We start from the raw sequence: 18485 nt of genomic DNA, 5'->3' as shown, positions 1-18485 counted from the left end.
TCCTTCAATACGTTCGACAATATACCTAGATTGAGCAATGCAATTGTTGTAATCATTGTCATGGGACTTTTGGAAATTCCCCTCCGCAAAAAATCTCAACGCAGCGCACACTTTTAAGAGTGGAGGTATTGCTGTTGATCTGCAACCTTCTTCATTCTTTAACGTTTCCACAATGTAAGATACGGCATACTTTTCAATCGAAAATACGGCCTTAAACCTTAAATAATTTACTGATTATACAGATCTTTCCAACATGAGCTTCAACTTACAGTGCAGAGGGTAATTCCAATGGATTCGACTTTCCCTCAAATTTCTTCTAATAGATGTAATGTCCTGTACATTTTCTTCTTCATCAAAAATAATTCCACTGAACTTATCATTTTAAAATAGATTTTTTTTTTGGCGAATTGTGCCTTCTGGATTAATATATAAGGTCTGTATGATAACCCAAAAGTTTGTACAAATTTGAAAAAACTTTTACAAAATGCTGTTCGATAACAAACTTGTAGGGTAAAAGAGAGCGAATTTGGAGAGAGAATTTTGAAGAGTTTTGTTTACAAGTTTTTGCAAGGAAAATTTTTCTTGTAGGAACTTGCAAGTTTGATCAGCTGATTTAAATTCGAATGTTTTGTGGCGGATTTTTTGGCAAAAACATAAACAAACGTTTGGTTATTAAAATAAATAGAAATAAAAAAGGGAAAAATTATTAAATAAATTATGGAAAACGATAATGTAAATAAAATAACTTATTTTGTAGTTTGTGGTGACTACATTTTTATTATTTCTTTATTTAATCTTTTCCGCCAACATCTTCTTCTTCAAATCACCTGACTTCTTGCATGTTTTTGCAAATTGCTGTTCGATAACAATCTGCAAATTTTTAGCTTCGAGAGAGTAAAATTGGTGGAGAGACGTTACTGAGAACTTGCTGAGTACTTGCATGTACTTTTCACTTGCGAAGTTATCGTACAGACCTATAGTTCACAAGTTTGAAAAAACACTGATCGATAACACGTTTATCGACAACCCAGTTGGGTTGACATCAATAATACAACATTTCATTTCAGTTGTGCTGATAATTGACAACTACTGATAGGATATTTGGTATTGCAAATGGGCTATATCGGTCCAGGATTTGATATAGCCCCCATAGAACGGTACCACCCGATTTTCGGTATTTTGAAGGTTTTAGCCTCATTATCACACCGAAATGGCTGAAATTTGATACTTAGTTTTCGTTGGGGGTATAAAACTTTTCCCCAGCAATTTGTCGGTATAGGTCTACGCCTTCATATAGCTTCCACAGAACGGTACCTCCCGATTTTCGGTCTTTTGAAGGTTGTGGTCACAATAATCCACCGAAATGGTTGAAATTTGGTATTTGGTCTTCATTTGCGGTATTAAACGTTCAATGTGGAATTCGTCGGTATAGGTCCACTCCTTCACATAGCCCCCATAGAACGGTACCTCCCTATTTCTTGTATTTTGAAGGTTTTAGGTTGGTATTTGGTCTTAATTTGCGGTATTAAAGGCTCCATATGAAATCTGTCAGTATAGGTCCACGCCTTCATATAGCCTCCATAGAAGGGTACCACACGATTTTCGGTATTTTCAAGGTTTTAGCCTCATTATCACACCGAAATGGCTGAAATTTGGTAGTTAGTTTTCGTTGGGAGTATAAAACCTTCCACCAGCAATTTGTCGGTATAGGTCCACGTCTTCATATAGTCCCCATAGACGGGTTGTGGCCACAGCAACCCCCGAAATGGCTGAAATTTGGTACTTGGTCTTCATTTGCGGTACTAAACGTTCCATGTGGAATTTGTCGGTATAGGTCCACACCTTAGTATAGCCCCCATAGAACAGTACCTCCCTATTTCCGGTATTTCCATTTCCACCGAAAGATTGAAATTTGTTATTTAGTCTTTCATGGGGTTATAAAATATTCCAGAAGAGAAGAGTCAGTATAGGTCCGTTGGTTCCCATATCTTCCATAGAAGCATACCATTTTCGTTATTTTGAAGGTTTTACCGAAACATCAGAAATTTGGTATTTAGTCTTCTTTGAGTCTAAAAACTTTCCGCCAAAAATTTGCAGGTACAGGTCGACGTTATGATATAGCCCCCATGGAACGGTACCTCCCGAATTTTGGTATTTTGAAGGTTTGCCACATTATTTTACCTAACTTGCTGAAATTTGGTATTTAGTCTTCTTTGTAAACGAAAGGAAACTAATTGTTCCATTTTACTGCAATACAACTCGGTCTGGCCGAACTTAACGCCGTTCTTACTTGTTTTTATTATGTCAGAAATAAAACAGCAGGCAAGGTAAAGGGCTGTGTACATAAGCTGCCTCACTTGCTTGCCTCGATTGCTTCTGAAAATTGGCTCGACCTTCTTTATCTTTATAGGCTTAATATAAAAAATGTGCCTCCTAGTATGTTGTGGTGAAATCAGTTTCAGAAAATTTGGAATGGGCAAAATAGCTCAAACATTACCTGTAGTAATATTTGCTTCAAATTAGGTGAAGTTCAAAAATGGACCTTATCGGCTCAAGCCTTCCGGTGCCTCCTCCACAAAACTTCACAATTTTTCGCTATAAAAGAATATTTTATTCAAGGTAGCGAGACCAGTGGTCGTGGATTGTTGAAGAATATATTTCAAGGACGCCCAACTTTACTGAAACGTTGGATGTATTTACAGCTTAAGTTTGTTAACCAAAATAAAGTTGTCGCGAATTCCTACCGAAAGAAATAGTCTTGTTAACTTTTATTGAGACTTTTCATTCATAATTTTGCGTTTTGATTTTACCGACTTTTGTCTAACCCAAAAAATAAGTAACTGAACTTATTTTTAACGTGTTATGACATATTTTTATAATAATAAAAATAGATATATATACCTATATACATATTAAAATAGCGATATAAATTTTATTTGTAAAGTATTTAAATTCCTTATTATATACATATATTTTTACATGTCTTAATATATTTAAATGAAACTGATTTTTAGATATATCTACAAATGAATAATTCCCATTAAATATTATATCATTAATTAACTTATATTTAATAATCATTATTTTGTTATATAAATAAATCAATCAGGTAATTAAGCTGTTATTAAGGAATAATTAATTTTAATTTAATTTTTGTTTTCAATATGGCATAGGATATTAATTGTAAAAATACTCCTCAATATTGTTTTAATGAACCACATATGAACACTTGTAGTTAATTTAAGATATACTGAAATATTGAAACCAAAATTAATAACATATTTTTATTATTTTTGTTCCTGTTTTCTTAATTCTATTCTTCTATTATCTTATCTGGTAAATTAGAAACTTTTTTGTTATCTATTTTTTACTTTAAATTAACTGAACACAGTTTTGAATTGTACTTTACGAAATGGTGTGTAGTTGGTATTTGTTTCATATTGTTTTTTTTTTTTTTTAATAAAAAAAATCGTGATAATAAATTAAGACAAAAATTAAGAATTTAATGTTGGCATGCAGAACTTTTTACCGAGTTATACCTTGTTTTGAAAAACCCACTGGATTTAATAGATCCGGTTTTGCCAAATAAGAGTATTGAAATGACAGTCCCATAATTATAACCTCAGCCTTTTAATCCCTCGGTACATAAGAAGTTTCGTCCCGCTTGGCTTTCATGCATTGCTTCATTTCTGACATAATAAAAATGAAAGAATAAAGATGGCCGACCCAATTTCGAACTAGGTTGCCTTTGTCTTCTTTATTCTTTTATCATACTCTCCACCATAATATGGAGGGTATAATTAAATTAAGGGGTCGATTTTCGATAGCAATTATCGTTGAGTGGAGTTGTCAAAATTACGTTATGTATGGCAACCTTCAACTGAAGTTGCGAATCTCAGTTGACGAACCGGCTATTTTTCAGCAACCAGTTATTTTCAGTTGCAGTGAATACTTTCGAAGAAAAAAACAAGTAAAATTGAAAGGAAAAAACATTTTTTAACAATTGTTGATTATTTGCATGATTAATTAATTTTGTGTGTCAAAAATATGGTGAAAATAACAACAAAACAACAGTTTGAAATATTAATTGATAAATTGAGTGCAAATCCAATGTGCACATGGGTTCCATCTATACATCCGACAACACCAGGGAATTTCGTTTTTGAATAAAAATGATTTTTGTTTTGTTTTTTTTCCCTTCTCCGACAATTTCGAAACGATCCAATTTTGGCACAATTTGTCCTCTATCAAGTGGACAACTTCCTTCAATACGTTCGACAATATACCTAGATTGAGCAATGCAATTGTTGTAATCATTGTCATGGGACTTTTGGAAATTCCCCTCCGCAAAAAATCTCAACGCAGCGCACACTTTTAAGAGTGGAGGTATTGCTGTTGATCTGCAACCTTCTTCATTCTTTAACGTTTCCACAATGTAAGATACGGCATACTTTTCAATCGAAAATACGGCCTTAAACCTTAAATAATTTACTGATTATACAGATCTTTCCAACATGAGCTTCAACTTACAGTGCAGAGGGTAATTCCAATGGATTCGACTTTCCCTCAAATTTCTTCTAATAGATGTAATGTCCTGTACATTTTCTTCTTCATCAAAAATAATTCCACTGAACTTATCATTTTAAAATAGATTTTTTTTTTGGCGAATTGTGCCTTCTGGATTAATATATAAGGTCTGTATGATAACCCAAAAGTTTGTACAAATTTGAAAAAACTTTTACAAAATGCTGTTCGATAACAAACTTGTAGGGTAAAAGAGAGCGAATTTGGAGAGAGAATTTTGAAGAGTTTTGTTTACAAGTTTTTGCAAGGAAAATTTTTCTTGTAGGAACTTGCAAGTTTGATCAGCTGATTTAAATTCGAATGTTTTGTGGCGGATTTTTTGGCAAAAACATAAACAAACGTTTGGTTATTAAAATAAATAGAAATAAAAAAGGGAAAAATTATTAAATAAATTATGGAAAACGATAATGTAAATAAAATAACTTATTTTGTAGTTTGTGGTGACTACATTTTTATTATTTCTTTATTTAATCTTTTCCGCCAACATCTTCTTCTTCAAATCACCTGACTTCTTGCATGTTTTTGCAAATTGCTGTTCGATAACAATCTGCAAATTTTTAGCTTCGAGAGAGTAAAATTGGTGGAGAGACGTTACTGAGAACTTGCTGAGTACTTGCATGTACTTTTCACTTGCGAAGTTATCGTACAGACCTATAGTTCACAAGTTTGAAAAAACACTGATCGATAACACGTTTATCGACAACCCAGTTGGGTTGACATCAATAATACAACATTTCATTTCAGTTGTGCTGATAATTGACAACTACTGATAGGATATTTGGTATTGCAAATGGGCTATATCGGTCCAGGATTTGATATAGCCCCCATAGAACGGTACCACCCGATTTTCGGTATTTTGAAGGTTTTAGCCTCATTATCACACCGAAATGGCTGAAATTTGATACTTAGTTTTCGTTGGGGGTATAAAACTTTTCCCCAGCAATTTGTCGGTATAGGTCTACGCCTTCATATAGCTTCCACAGAACGGTACCTCCCGATTTTCGGTCTTTTGAAGGTTGTGGTCACAATAATCCACCGAAATGGTTGAAATTTGGTATTTGGTCTTCATTTGCGGTATTAAACGTTCAATGTGGAATTCGTCGGTATAGGTCCACTCCTTCACATAGCCCCCATAGAACGGTACCTCCCTATTTCTTGTATTTTGAAGGTTTTAGGTTGGTATTTGGTCTTAATTTGCGGTATTAAAGGCTCCATATGAAATCTGTCAGTATAGGTCCACGCCTTCATATAGCCTCCATAGAAGGGTACCACACGATTTTCGGTATTTTCAAGGTTTTAGCCTCATTATCACACCGAAATGGCTGAAATTTGGTAGTTAGTTTTCGTTGGGAGTATAAAACCTTCCACCAGCAATTTGTCGGTATAGGTCCACGTCTTCATATAGTCCCCATAGACGGGTTGTGGCCACAGCAACCCCCGAAATGGCTGAAATTTGGTACTTGGTCTTCATTTGCGGTACTAAACGTTCCATGTGGAATTTGTCGGTATAGGTCCACACCTTAGTATAGCCCCCATAGAACAGTACCTCCCTATTTCCGGTATTTCCATTTCCACCGAAAGATTGAAATTTGTTATTTAGTCTTTCATGGGGTTATAAAATATTCCAGAAGAGAAGAGTCAGTATAGGTCCGTTGGTTCCCATATCTTCCATAGAAGCATACCATTTTCGTTATTTTGAAGGTTTTACCGAAACATCAGAAATTTGGTATTTAGTCTTCTTTGAGTCTAAAAACTTTCCGCCAAAAATTTGCAGGTACAGGTCGACGTTATGATATAGCCCCCATGGAACGGTACCTCCCGAATTTTGGTATTTTGAAGGTTTGCCACATTATTTTACCTAACTTGCTGAAATTTGGTATTTAGTCTTCTTTGTAAACGAAAGGAAACTAATTGTTCCATTTTACTGCAATACAACTCGGTCTGGCCGAACTTAACGCCGTTCTTACTTGTTTTTATTATGTCAGAAATAAAACAGCAGGCAAGGTAAAGGGCTGTGTACATAAGCTGCCTCACTTGCTTGCCTCGATTGCTTCTGAAAATTGGCTCGACCTTCTTTATCTTTATAGGCTTAATATAAAAAATGTGCCTCCTAGTATGTTGTGGTGAAATCAGTTTCAGAAAATTTGGAATGGGCAAAATAGCTCAAACATTACCTGTAGTAATATTTGCTTCAAATTAGGTGAAGTTCAAAAATGGACCTTATCGGCTCAAGCCTTCCGGTGCCTCCTCCACAAAACTTCACAATTTTTCGCTATAAAAGAATATTTTATTCAAGGTAGCGAGACCAGTGGTCGTGGATTGTTGAAGAATATATTTCAAGGACCAATAGTTTAATAATGGTGGATTTTTTTTTAAATATCTTTCAAGGACCAATTATTGGCCTAATCGTGGATATTTAAGGAATATTTTTTTTTTCAAGCAGAAATTTGGTTCAAGGACCAACAGATGAATTTTAAAAGATTTTTTAAGGACCAAAATCATGTATGTTGTCACTTTCCGTATACTAATATACGGACCAGCTGATGTCATACATGTGAAAAAGCATATGGTGTCCTAGCAAACCAAATGTCTGATGTCCGACACGTCTGAACAATTTCGGAAGCAAATATCGTTCAGATTTCGTTCCGATTTTTAAACGATTTTTCGGAGCAGAAATAGTTCAGATTTTGTTCCGATTTCGGAACGAATGTCGGAATGAAATTTCCTTTCCGAATTTCCCAAGGATTTTCTTCAGATTTCGTTACGAAATCGGACCGAAATCGATCCGATGCCGCTCCGAAATTATGTCAACCACTTCATACAACTTTCGTTAAGATATCGTTACGATTTCGGATCAGATATCTGACGTATCGTCCGAAATTTGTTCCGATTTCGTCGGTACGATTGGTATTTTTTTTTCTATTCTTTGCACATAGGAATATTTCTCTTAAACATAGACTATGTTCTAATATGGGAACATCGGCCCACTCTTTTTGGTATCTCAATAAATAAACAAAAATAAATTTACGCAAAAGTGAAGTGTAAGACCAGGGCCCTATTCCACGAAACAACTTATCAACTTTTCATTTTGCACTTATCAATATTTTTGACAATGCTCAAAGTTAAGTGTTCCACAGAACCATTATTTTTTGATAAGTGATAAGTTGTTAATTATAAAGTGAGTTTGCTTACTTTTCAAAATAATGTAGCTCTTTTTTTGATTTCTGTTCCACAAACGTTATTTCTGCTAAGTGAAAAGTTGTAACGGCAAAGCGTATTTTGCTAAGATTTTGCAAAAAAATTTGCTCTTTCGTTCCACAGAAAACTCTGCATTTTGATTTTGCAGATCAAATTTTGATAAGTTTGCCTTAAATTTGCGAGGTAAACGTTCTCTTTGCCAATGTACATTGTTAAAGCGAGATTTTGTTCGGAAATACTGAAAACACGGTTATGACAAGAAATTGTAAAGATTTTTCCGAACTTCTACCCTCTGAATCAACCATCCTACTTCGAACTCTCACTATCCGAAATTCCACCCTACGAACAACCCCATTCCGAACTTCCACCCTGCGAACAACCTCACAAATCGATGTTTCTCGATTTTACATTTAGACTAAACTCTATTTAAGAGACTATTTTTATTTATTACTATACCCTCCACCATAATATTTCATTTGTAACTCATCGAAATAATCATTTGCGACCCTATAAGGTATATACATATATTTTTGATCAGCGTAAAATTCTAAGTTGATTTAACCACATCCGTCCGTCTGTTGTAATCACGCTATCTTCCGAACGAGTTGAGATAGGGGGATTAAATGCTGTTCACACGTGTCTTAAATCAAGTTGGAAGTTGAGCTTTGTTATAGCCCCCATGTAGCAGTGCCGTCGATTTCAGCTATTTTAAGGCTTTTAGCTACATTTTCAGAACGAATTAATTTTAATATGCTTCCAAAACTTACCGACATAGGCCCATCTTTTATTATAGCTCCCATATACCGCCCTATTTCAGCTAATTTGTGGTTATTAGCTACATTTCCAGGCCGAATTAGGTATAATTCAGTCAATCAATCTCCACAAAAAATTATGGATATAGGTCTACGTTTTTTTATAGCCTCCATATAGCAGTACCGTCCGATTTCAGCTATTTTAAGGTTTTTAGATATATTTCTAGAATGAATTAGTTATAATTTGACAAGTAACTTCTCTACTTTGTGGAGAAAGAAAACTAATTACTCTATGCCGAACATAACGCTTTTTACTTGTTTGATTTCGCTTAATTTTATTGTATTTTATTATACCCTACACCACTATGTGGTAAGGGGTATTATGTGTTAGTGCATTTGTATGTAACATACAAAAGGAAGCGAGATAGACCCATAGTTCCTTCTAGGGATATACATAGAATCACTTTCTGAGTCGATTTATGCATGTCCGTCCGTCCGTCCGTTCGCAACATACAGGTCGCATTTGTTGACCGATTTCGCTGAAAATTGGGGAATACCATTTTTTTAGCCGTCGGAAGATCAAGTTCGAAGATGGGCTATATCGGTCCAAGTTTTGATATAGCCCCCATATAACGGTACCTCCCGATTTAAGGTATTTTAAGGATCTTAGCCGCATTTGTTGCCCAAACCAGCTGAAATTTTACACTTGAGGTTCGCAATGGCCGCGAAATTGCTCCACTAAGAATTGTCAAGATAGGTCCACGGTTCGGTATAGTCCCCATATAACGATACCTCCCGATTTACGGTATTTTAGGGATCTTAGCCACATTTTTTGCTTGAACTAGCTGAAATTTTACATATGTGGTTCCCAGTGGCCACGAAATTTCGCCACTTAAAATTGTTAAGATAGGTCCATGTTTTGTTGTAGCCCCCATATAACGGTACCTCCCGATTTTAGGTATTTTAACGATTTTCCCCGATTTTCTCCGATTTATATTTTACATATTCACAGTGGTGTAGGGTATCATATAGTCGGCCCCGCCCGACTTTGATCCTTTTCTTACTGGTTTTATTTGTATTTCCCTTCATTTTATTTTAGATTATTTTATTTCACTTAATTTTATTTTACTTTATTTTATTTATTTTTTAACTTTAATTTTATTTAATTTTATTTTATTTCACTTCATTTTATATTGTTTTATTTTTTATTTTATATCATTTAATTTTTTATTTTATTTTACTTCATTTGATTTATTTTGATCTTACATATTTCAATTTATTTCGTTTAATTATTATTTAATCTTTATTACAATTATTTTATTTTATTTTTATTTCATATTAATTTATTTTGTTTTATTTTATTTTATTTAATTTTATTTTACTTTATTTCACTTAATTTTATTTTATTTCACTTTATTTTATTTTGTTTTATTTTAATTTATTTTATTCTATTTTATTTTTTATTTATTTATTTTATTTATTTTACTTCATTTTATTTTATTTGATCTTATTTTACTTTATTTTAATTTAATTTCATTTATTTCGTTTAATTTTATATTATTTTATTTTATTTTATTTTATATTATATTATATTATATTATATTATATTATATTATTTTATTTTATTTTATTTTATTTTATTTTATTTTATTTTATTTTATTTTATTTTATTTTATTTTATTTTATTTTATATTATTTTATTTTAGTTTGTTTCATTCTATTTCAGTTTAATTTAATTTATTTAATTTTATTTTATTTTATTTTATTTTATTGCCTTTTAATAATATCAGTTTCATTTCATTTTTTCGCTCGTCTCAATTTTACATGTCTTATTTATTATTGCCAAGTAAAAAATAATGCAAAGGTGATAAAACGTTCTGTGGAACAAATATCATTCACACTTTGCAAGAGAACTGAGAGACTTACCAATATGGCGGAAAAATTGAGCAAGAGAGCACAACAACTGTGCTAAAAGAACAGTAATAGACAAATTTGCTAAGTGCAAGGGAAATTGAAAAGTAATTTTGTGGAACAAAAAAAGGTTATCACTTTCCAAAATAACTACTTTTTGATAAATGCAAAATGAAAAGCGATAAGTTGTTTCGAGGAATAGGGCCCAGGTCTCGTATCATTTTCAATTTTTTGCAAAAAGTTGTCCTCGCGCCACCTAATACGACGGTACAATTTTTTCGTCTAAGACTATGGCTCCCAAGCTTAAAAAACCTTTCCGGAATAGAGATTAATCCCGAACCATGGATCCGTTCCGTTTGTCAAATCCACATCTTTCACACGTCAACATCGATGGGATGTAATACATCTATGTAGGGAACAAGTGCAAGTCCGAGGCTACTGTAGTCTTAGCCAACTTCGGGGCTACTGCGATAGAAGTAATCGGGTATGTTCTGAGACACATTTCACCTCTCACTTCACGCCTCAACCATTTTGTTCACCCCATTTACGCTGATTTTTCGAGTATTTTATGGATGGACTAGGGCGTATTCTTCTTTTTAAATACCCTAGTAAATCTAATCTAAATGGGATGATCAAAATGTTTGAACGTGAAGTGAGAGGTGAAGTGTACCTCAGAACATACCCGTATATTGCTACGCCAAAACCTCTCCCATATATAGGAGGAGATTGCTACATCTAGCCAAACTTTACCATAAATGAACTGTCTGATAAATAACGTGTCCTGGCAACTTGATGATATTCCTTGGCTCAGATCATCTTACTATCATCGTCTCCATTAACAGGCCACCTGACTTCATAACCTCTGGCCGGCGTATCTTTTTTAAACCATGGAAAAGCAAAGCAAAATTGGCAAAGGTTCAGAGAATTTACCAATGACCGCTTCAGGGAGCTTTCCATTCTCTCAGAACCTCGGATAGCTGAGAATATATTCCAAGATATACAGCCCTATTCTGAACGCATGGGAGTTGGGAATTTTTTCCCATTCCCACATTTTCGTATTCTGAACAACATTTTGTGGGAGTTTTTTTCCCATTTCCCATCTCCCCTCATTCTGAATGAAGTTCGAATTGGGAATTTGTTCCCATGGGAAAAAAGTATACATTCTGTATCTTGAATTGTGGGAGAATTTTGTGTCTTTTTGTGGGAAAAATCTCCCCAGCAAACAGTGTGGGAGTTTGAAAAAAAATTTCAAGAAATTTCATATTTTTATGAAATTTCATATTTTAAGACACCTACACGACAAAATTATTGCAAATATTTATAATCGCCATGTGTTTGCTTAATAAAAGCATACAAAATGTACTGTAAAATATGTCATTAGTAGACTTCGGATTTTGCATATTCTTATATGATACAAAAACCTGCAAGAATCTAACTGTTTTACACCGATAAAAATTTTTCCTTTATGTTATCGAACAAAACAAGAAAAAGTACTAAAAATGAGTAGATTTTTGCAGTTCTGGAACAGACCATATGTATTGAAATACGAGAAAAAGAGTCATGGTTGATTCTGTTAACGCAGCACAGAAAGTAAAAACAAATCAATTTCAAAAGAATTTTTGGCAATAATTATTAAAATATATTGGAAAATAACCATAATATATACAATCTTTACAACTTTTATTCATTTTCGTAATACAACCTTCGGGTTTTTTAAATCAGACGACTAACGTTCTATTGAAAACGTGTTAGTCTCCTCAACGACACGACAACGATCACACAAACGTACATACATATATGCCAAATTATTGCAATGCTATTCCATTTTCCGAAATACCTTTTCTTGAATGGGATCGTTATTTTTGAACGTAGAAGATTGAAATTTTTCAAGCGCACTTGTTTTAGTTTTAGATTCAATGAAAAACGTATTTTATTTATTTATTTTTTTTTTTGAGATACCTCTTCGGAAATTTATGGTGACGATATGTAATAACACGCAAAAATATGTAATAATTGAGAAAAATATCCGAATTTATCTTTTTGATTTTTTTTTTTAATATGCAAAATACGAGTTCTAGCGATCATTAGGGATAAGTAAAACTAGCGATATACTAGTTAAATTTTTAAATTCGTTACAAACTTAAAAATTCCGATTACTTTATACACAAAAATTATTTTTGACTACTAATTAAATAAATGCTTACACCAATTCGCACATTCTGAAGAAAATGTGCTTATTAGAACAACATCACACATCGCTGACTCCATTCACTTAAAAATCCATAAATCAATGCACGGTTGTTCAATTAAGTGAGTTGTGCTTTTGCTAATCTAATTCAAAAACCGCGAATTCAATGCAAATAGGCATTTTGTATTACAAAACAAAATTAAAGCTCCCAAAAGTATGCTATAATAATTTGGTGTAACTAATTTCGAATTTCGAAATTTCAGCTCCCATGGTTTGCTCTTCCCACGTCGTTTAGAATATGGAAAACGTGGGAATGGGAAATTTCGCTCCCATGGGAAACAGTTCCCATGGGAATGTTCAGAATAGGGCTGATAATCACAGCTGCAGCCGCTCGCTACATACTTGCTGGCCGCATATCCGCAAATAGACCAAATTTCCCAGAGGCGATGGTACTAGCAGATGAGCGTGAAGAACTTCGTTGTACGAAAGCTAAAGAGTTAAGGCCTCGACACATAAGAAGCATGGCATTCTTGCTGAAGTCATATCTGATAAAAGACTAAAGACCAAGTTCGACCTAATAAAAAGATTTCAGAATCACATTTGAATTAGGTCGAACTTGATCTTTAGCCATTTACCAGATATGACTTTAGCAAGTATGCCATGTTTCTTATGTGTCGAGGCCTTTAGGCCGAAAACACATTCAAAGTTTGACTAAAATTCTTATCTGATAAAAGAATAATGAAAAATTCGAACTATATTGCCTTTCGTATTTTATTCTTATACCAGAAATGGCGCCCAACTTTACTGAAACGTTGGATGTGTTTTGGGCTTTAAGACCTCGGTACATAAGCAGCATGGTATTATGGCAAAATAATAAAGAACTGTTAAGCCAAATTCGTACTAAGTTGCCCTCTTTTTTTTAAGAAAAAACTTAAGTAAAGGCCTCAATACATAAGAAGCCTTGCCCGCTTGCCTATGATAAAAGAATAAAGAAGACCGACCCAATTTTCGTACTAGGTTGTTATTTTATTTTTTATTCTTTTATCTGAAGCAAGCAGGCAAGTCATCTTATGAACCTAGGCCTTAGGAGGCCTTTAGGGAACTTACACCTGAATTCAACAGGCTAGTAGTAGACGAGCATAAGCGTAAAAAGTGGCTAGACCATCTAAAGCAATGTAACGTCGGTACAGTAAAACAATGGGTAACGGTCAATTCCCTCTTGAATCCGGGAAATAAGAATGATAGAACGTCGATTACTTTGAACGACGTGACAGTGAGTGTGAGTGTTATTTTAACCGGCAATTTATAGAGTACCCCGAGAGTCCTCTAAGACGAGGAGATATGACCACAATTAACTATGAGCGATGTTACAGATGTCATCCGAAACGTAAAATCATCCAAAGCATTGGGCCCACACGAAATCTCAATGGTAATACTTAAGCAACTGGATGAACGCAGGGTTGAGTATTTCACAGATGTTGTCAATTTATCATTAGCCACCCATATTGTACCAGAAGCCTGGAAATTTGCCAGGTAGTGGATAATCTTCAACAAGATATTGTTACTGTTGGGTGTTATCGTCGTGAGCATCCCTGTCACATTCTCTTGGACAGGCTTGTCCAACACAGGCACTTCAGGAGAGATCTTCATAATCTAGAGCCATGGCCCAATAATAGGTCCTCCATCAAGCGAAATCAAAGAAAAGCGAAGATTTTAAATGTCAAAATTCACAAACAGAGGCGAAAAAATTTTTGAGGCGAATTTCTTTTCTGTCAATTCAAGTAGATACATACAAAACATTTTCCGAGAAAAAGTTGTTACCGTAGTTATTTTTGTTTGACGAAACAGAAAATACCAGCTGATCGAACTTGAACTGCTAAAATAAGTTATTGTAATTTTAATTCTCATACAAACACAACAAATCTTGACATTTTACGTGTACAACATTAAGTTTATTTGTTTTCTTTTTTCGAGACACATCTACCTGTTTCTATACAGTTAGACATTTCAATACCTCACAGCGAATTCAAATGACAAATATGAATTTTGACAGCTCAAATCGAAATCATCTGATTTTGCCGGAGGACCTATAATTGGGCCATGTCTAGACTCTAGATTCTAGAGCAAGAAAGCTACCAACGTGAACTCCTACAATTCACAATGCACATTATAAATGCATAATATTGCATACTTTTAGGCTATTTTAATAGAATGATAAAAGTTATATTCGTTCAACACATTTTCTTACAAAATAAATAATAAATGAGAACAAAAGTATGATTGAGATAGCAGTAGTTAATTCTTTTATTTTTTAATACATAACTAATATAAAAGTATCTTAGATTAATTTTTACTAAATTTAAAAGTAAACAAAAAAGTAAAGGCACTACGATAGAACTTTAAGAGAATTGGGAGTAATCACATTCAAATCAAACGTAAAAATATAAATAATTTTTGAAGATGATGACTTTTGTACCGTGTCATGTGAAATGCCACTTCGCAAAGATCAACGATACATCATCCAGTAATTGCAAAATGGCAATCACAAAACTACATACGACTCTGCAAAAATTGAATTATAGCAAACCTGAAGTTGGTTGCAGTTCGTATAGTGGACAGAGAAATGGACAAGAGTTGCAAAATTTAGCAATCACGACCAACTTAACTTTCTTTCCTGTTTGAATCGAGGTCGTGTTAACAAGGTCGTTGTCGGTCGGCGAAAATTAATAAAGTGTGGCGTTGATTTATTGGAAGGGCCATGTGCCGTACTCAAATCGGCCAAAAACATAAAAATCTTGTCCGAGGACAAAGGAGTAAACGCAAATAAATAAACCGAACTGCATAAGAACGACGATAAACTAAATATTTCGTGTTTTTCTGGATGCAAAAATAATATCAAAAAAATATTGGAAAAGCAGATTTTGCAATTTTAAGAAGAATACGAACGGCGAAATTATATTTTATTGCAAAATATGCAAAACCATTGTTCCAGTTTGAATATATTCAGATTCATAAACGCAAATTATCGTAAGTTGCATTTTGTCATAAGTTAGCATCAGCACGCTAAAATAAAAATTACCTTCATATACAGATTTTGATTTGACGACTCTTCAGCGACAAGACATCACACACGCACATTCAACGGAAGCCGCATCACAAAATCGTCCGCAGAACACACCTCTATGATTCACCACAACTATCCAGAAACATCAATGAAAGAGCCCTAACAACATCAGCGTCAAGCCATCAAAACCGTCTGTGGCCATAGCATAAGCCAATTTGCTCTTTTCAAACAGACTCAAACACCACTGCATGTGCCCGCTAGCGAGCCAGCAACATCATCTTTAACGGATTCTCAACAACCATCATTAGTCTACTTCAAGCAAAGCCAAGAGAAAATTGCCCCGAAAGGGCAACAACAACAACACCATATATGTCAGTGCTAGTGTAGACCGACTTAAAATAGCCAAAGAGAGAAAAGAGTGGTTAAGTGTATTTGTTTCCAACGGTGAAATTCGAAAAAAATAGGAAAAAATAACATCATAATCTCCAATACCAAAACTAGAATACACCAAAACAGAAATTTCGGGTGTTTTTATTATTCAATGTTTACAAAAATCAAAACACAAAAAAAAAGAAACATGCTATGAAACATCCAAAAGCCACCAAAATAAGACAGTGTTTTTATAAAGCCAACAGGCCATCATCGTTGCAAACCAAAATAACAATCCGTGCATAGTGAAGCAACATTCATAATCCAACAAACAGCCGAAATAAACAGTGAACATCTTTTATTTTATCCATCACTCGAACCAAAGAAAGTAAAGAAATTAAAGAAATAGAATTGAAAAACAGTGATTAAAGATTGTGAAACACAGTTGAACAACACCAAAGAAAAAGATGAAATCAACGAAAGAAAATAAGCACAAACAGTGATCAAATTCTTTACTACAAAAAAAAAGAAAAAAAAAGAAAGAAACCAAAACAAACCATCAAAGCTAACGAAAATGTGAGAAAGGAGTAGTGATTAGTATCGATTAATCTAGTTGGCAACGCCAAGCAAACCCGAAGAGAAAATAAGAAACGAAAAAGAGAGAGATTTTGTGTTGTTGAAAAAAACTGCTGAAAACAAACAAAAGGAAAAAGTAAAGTATAATATCAAACGAAAGCAGTGAAGTTGTTTTGTTAGTACAAATATGAGCTAAAGCACACAAAATAAAAACAAGAGCACCATTAAACGAAACAAATAATTGAACCGATTTTGTGTACAAGTAACGAACTTTTCAGTAATAAAACGAAAGAGAAAGAAAAGTGTCAGATTAAATGAATAATTATTGATATACTATCGGATTCAAAATACGACAAATCAAAACAAAAAAAAGTTCCAAAGTAAATAGCATTGATATTGTGTTTGTTTCACTTAGATTGTCACATCCCACTATAAGAAAAATTAAGCGAATAAAACGAGGACTACAGAAGAAATTAGTGATTCGATTTTGACGTAAAGCAACATAAGCAAGAAAACAAATATACGTGAATCGGTTGGAAATAAAGATTTTGCACTCTTACGAATTCTATGACAAAGTCACCATAAATAGAGTGTCAATACAAAAGAGAAATAAACCGAGCTTTTGGGAAACAAATCCAAATATCAGCAAAACAAAAAGAAATAAACAGTGTTTTCTTAATACTCCTGATGAGCTAGTGCGGTTATATAAAATAAAAATCGACAAATTTAATAGACGAAGGCAAGACGGAAACAGCGATCGGATTCGCTGACATCGAATTTATACGGAAATACCACAATTAAATGTTTTTGCCAGATTCGTTTTGCATCGTTGTGTTGTTGAACCAATTGCAAGTTAAATCATTGAAGAGCGCAACAAAATACAGTTTTCATCAATTATCAACACTTATCATCGAGAAAGACATCATCTAGAAATCAACTAACTGCGAGAATAACACCTCATGAGATGAGTTCATCGTCACACAACATTCAACAAAGCAGCTGATTTAACATTTGCAAATATTCTGTACCTAAAATTGTCATACCAGCCTCGAGTAAGTACCTTTTTTGCCGAGTGCGACCAAATGGAGACCTGTCGGTCAAAGCGGTCATTTGGAGAGCAGCCTATATGATGTCATGTTTTGTTTACCTGCAATTTTCTTCAATTATATTTATACTTGATTCTACAATTTAAAGTTATAAGCCAATTATAAATTATACACTAGCTTTATTAATTTTTGTGGGTGGTTTTATACCGCAGTCAAATTACTGCGTAACTCTAAATTTTACAAAAAAAATCTACATGGTTACAACGCTTAAAAAGCGATTCAAAATTCTGAAGTTTACCAAAATTCTAAATTGTTTAAATGTAAACGTTGATTAAAATCTTAATTAAACCTATTTGTTTTTAAATAATTCATTCATAAATATTTTCTTTCAATACGAGATTTTAGTTTCGCCTGATGGATATAGTTTATCTATGAATTTATTGACAGGAATACCTTAATATAGCGCTATAATAGGGTCCACATTGATTTTCTTCCCCCTTAAAATATGATGTCGAACTAAGATTTCGTTATGAACGCATAAACGAACTTAAAATGAAGATTTATAGGAATATCGATATAATTACCTATTTATAAGTATATAATCATTTATAAGATAATCTAAGATTGTTTTATAAGAATAAAATGAAAATTGAATTTGAAATTTCTCTTGATGTCTGAAGATAACTTCAATATGGTTGGGTAGGAACAACGGATGGTAGGTATTTGGTGAGTGGTTGAATCAATCGTTTAGGTTTTGGGACAGTCCTAAATCAGGCCAAGGATTGTCATGGAAGGTT

The 18485-nt window shown here is 33.5% G+C and overlaps 1 long non-coding RNA gene across 1 annotated transcript; it reads left to right on the top strand.

The window, feature by feature from the left end:
* The first annotated feature begins 15091 nt into the window (after nucleotides 1–15091).
* LOC141389109 (uncharacterized) lies at nucleotides 15092–16612 on the top strand. Its single transcript, XR_012408991.1, has 2 exons — nucleotides 15092–15660; nucleotides 15725–16612. It is a non-coding gene; the product is annotated as an uncharacterized lncRNA (long non-coding RNA).
* The last annotated feature ends 1873 nt before the right edge of the window (nucleotides 16613–18485 follow it).

The sequence above is a fragment of the Musca autumnalis genome, unplaced genomic scaffold, assembly GCF_047663935.1.
Source record: "Musca autumnalis isolate F117 unplaced genomic scaffold, ASM4766393v1 scaffold_1, whole genome shotgun sequence".
Classification (NCBI taxonomy): Eukaryota; Metazoa; Arthropoda; class Insecta; order Diptera; family Muscidae; genus Musca; species Musca autumnalis.
This window is presented reverse-complemented; position numbering and strand designations above follow the sequence as displayed.